The sequence below is a fragment of the Octopus bimaculoides genome, chromosome 8 (assembly GCF_001194135.2).
Source record: "Octopus bimaculoides isolate UCB-OBI-ISO-001 chromosome 8, ASM119413v2, whole genome shotgun sequence".
NCBI classification, from domain to species: domain Eukaryota; kingdom Metazoa; phylum Mollusca; class Cephalopoda; order Octopoda; family Octopodidae; genus Octopus; species Octopus bimaculoides.
The window spans coordinates 52,312,266-52,315,343 of NC_068988.1; the positions used below are offsets into that span (position 1 = coordinate 52,312,266).

Here is a 3,078-nt window from a genome sequence, read left to right on the forward strand (position 1 = left end):
TGTGTGTGTGTGTGTGTGTGTGTGTGTGTGTGTGTGTGTGTGTGTGTGTGTGTGTAAAAAGTTTTTATTCTATAAAATTGTGTGCGTTTAAATGCGAATGTTTTAATCAACAGCATCAACAATGCAAAAAAAATAAATGTCGCTTAATTTAAGAACATTTTTAGAAAAAAGTATTCAAGTTCTATTTCGGTTTTGTATTTAGTTTGGAGGATTCTTGATATGAACCAATGTATTGAAACAACTTTTGCTGTATTTCGGGAAGGTCATTATGCCAATAATAAACACGCACTGGTTCAATTTTACTTCCTTATTATTGTGACGTTCCTTTATGTGGTGTTATTATTATGACAAAATTTACATTAAGATCATTTAAAATTTTCATGTTTGAATCTCCATCCTTAAAAAAAAAATCTTTCTAATCCTACAGTTTGAATCGTAATTTATTAAATAAACGTAAATAATTAAAAGTTAATCACCAGTATATATTTGTCTTTAAAGTAAGTGACAGCATACAGCGGCGAGCTGGTAGAATCGTTACTACTCTGGACAAAATGCTTAGCGGCATTTCTTCCGACTTTTCGTCCTGATTTCAAATGCGGTTAGGGTTGACTTTGCCGTTTATCCTTTCGGAGTCGATAAAATAAGTACCAGTTTAGCACGGAGTCGTTAAAATAAGTACCAGCTGAGCAGTGGGTCGATATAATCAATTTTCCCCCTACCGCGAAATTGTTGGCCTGGTGCCAAAATCTGATACCAAATTGACAACATTGTATATGCAGCTGGTAAATTAATGGACAAAGGCTGTTACAATAGCAGGAGAAAGACAGATAGTAATAAAAAGATAGAGAGAAAGGTTACAGCATGATAATAAGCCAAAAATCAAAGTGTTTTCAATGAAAGTAAACGAAAAACAAAAACGAAAATAACTACAGCAATAAAAAAGCCCAGCTGTTTCGTACGCCACATATCTTTGTAATCCAATTAATTTCATACGACATTAAAATCCTCGATGAAACTGGATATTAATTTCCTTAGCGTTCATATCCAGTGAAGAATGAAGGCATCTTTGTCAGAAGCTTAATTCGCAACAGAACTTGTTCAAAGATAACGAAAACACAAATGTTTGCAGACAAACGTTTTAGAAGCGACTGAGTCTCACTTTGCTGCTCCAATGAAATGAAAACCTCACTGAAATGAGATACAGCGACCAAAATAAATGGAAGAATACAATGCAAAGAATAACATGACAGATTCAACTCTTGATCAAGCTTTTCAGCTCCCTTGGCTGTCCACCTTTGCTTTCCTGAAGCTACTTAAAGAGTGGATCGAACAATGGGCAGGTAGAGTTGCTGCAATATAGTGGACAAGCTTCCACACAGTTTCCGTCTGTTAAATTCATTTATAGCGTATTAGTCGGGCCGGGGCGGGCTCTGGTAGAAGACACTAGCCCAAGGTATCGCATGGTGTGACTAAACCCGAAGCAACCCAGTTGCAAAGCGAGCTTCTTAATCACACAGCTATGTAAATATCTTCCTCTTAGAGAGGACCTCCATTAGTTACTCCTCCCTGACGATATGGTTGTGTGTCGATAGCAGGACTATTATGTCTCAAACGTTGCCTCATCCTTGCTACCCGAATCGTGGAAATCTATCGTAGTGCTGTTGTTTGTAAAACAGATGTCAAATACGGATATATGGTACCTAGTTTCATGAACTTGCTTCACATGAACTTCTTTGGCCATGGATAGCGCTCGCGTATTCTTTTCTCGATACTTTTGGCAGTCCCTCCAATGCAGAAGTAGCTGTTATACAGAAACTGGGACTTTTAATGGAGAGACAAAGCACTCTTCTACCAAACAGCTTGCTTCCAGTCGAGAACATCAGATTGATTTCAACTTTTTGGGGACTTTTTCATTAACATGTACTTGCAGCCAGCCATGTGCCTATACATTATGTATGATACATAAATGTCTCTTTTAATTTAATACTGCCCCCAATTGTGTATACCGGAATTTTATTCAGCCGGGCGGCTATTCGCAACATCAGTGAACGTTTTTTTCCCTGTCTCCTATATCGACGAATTTTCGTCCAGGCATATGGCTGGTTGCGAATACACATCATTGAAAAGACCCAGAAAAGCCGAAATATATTTGGCGTTCATGCTGACAGTTGGTGGTGCGACTGTTTGTCTCTCTCAGATCATCTGTGTTTTTCACACAGCACGTCCATGAAATATATTATCTCAAGGTGAATACCACAGTAACTAGCCTATAAATAGTGTATATATATATATTAAGTATGATTCATAGATGACTACATTGATGTGTGTGTGTGTGCGCGCGTTGTTGACGTCATAAGAATTAAAATTGTTATGACGTCAACAACACATAATTTCTCGCTGGTAAGAATGAAGTTTCTAAAATGAATAGAGAAATTCGAGGGATTGTTTCGGTCCAACGGTAGATCACCTGTCATGTTTACTAAAGATGTGAGTTGGAGTCTCACGGCCAGCCTTCGGCCCTTTCTATTCAAAGGGACGGTTTTTATCCCAAATTTTACGCGCAATTATTCATAGCTTTATCTGCTATGAAATGCACAGTTCTAAAACAGCTCTACGTAGATCACTACAGGGAGAAAAACCCGATATCTTCTGTTAATTCAAATGTTTGGAAAACAAATATAATGTGTTTAGGAGTATGTCCTATCTTTATAAGCGAGTCTGTATCCATGCCAGATTTTTTCTTTACACTGGCTTCAAAAGCAATGTTATTTATTTCATGTTCTCTTATGCCTTGCAATTATAGCGGTTCAACAAATTGAGAAGGTTAAAATAAGCATCTGACTTAATTAAGTAATGGGGCCGATATGATCGACTGGAAGCTTTTAAATGTAGGGCCCCAGCATGGCCGCACTTGAATGGCTAAAACCAGTAAACGAATAAAAGAAAAAAAGTATATGCGATATTTTAAAGTGTTATTGATGTGTGTAAATGTCGGTCAGTGATGTAATAGGTGCGTGTGTATGTGTGTGAGTGTATATATGAACGTTACATAGACATCTATAATATATCCGTATATAT

The 3,078-nt window shown here is 37.4% G+C and overlaps 1 long non-coding RNA gene across 1 annotated transcript; it reads right to left on the reverse strand.

The window, feature by feature from the left end:
* Nucleotides 1-461: 461 nt before the first annotated feature.
* On the reverse strand, nt 462-2,251 carry LOC128248521 (uncharacterized). Its single transcript, XR_008264690.1, has 2 exons — nt 1,701-2,251; nt 462-801 (listed from the first exon to the last, which is right to left on the reverse strand). It is a non-coding gene; the product is annotated as an uncharacterized LOC128248521 (long non-coding RNA).
* Between the last annotated feature and the right edge of the window lie 827 nt (nt 2,252-3,078).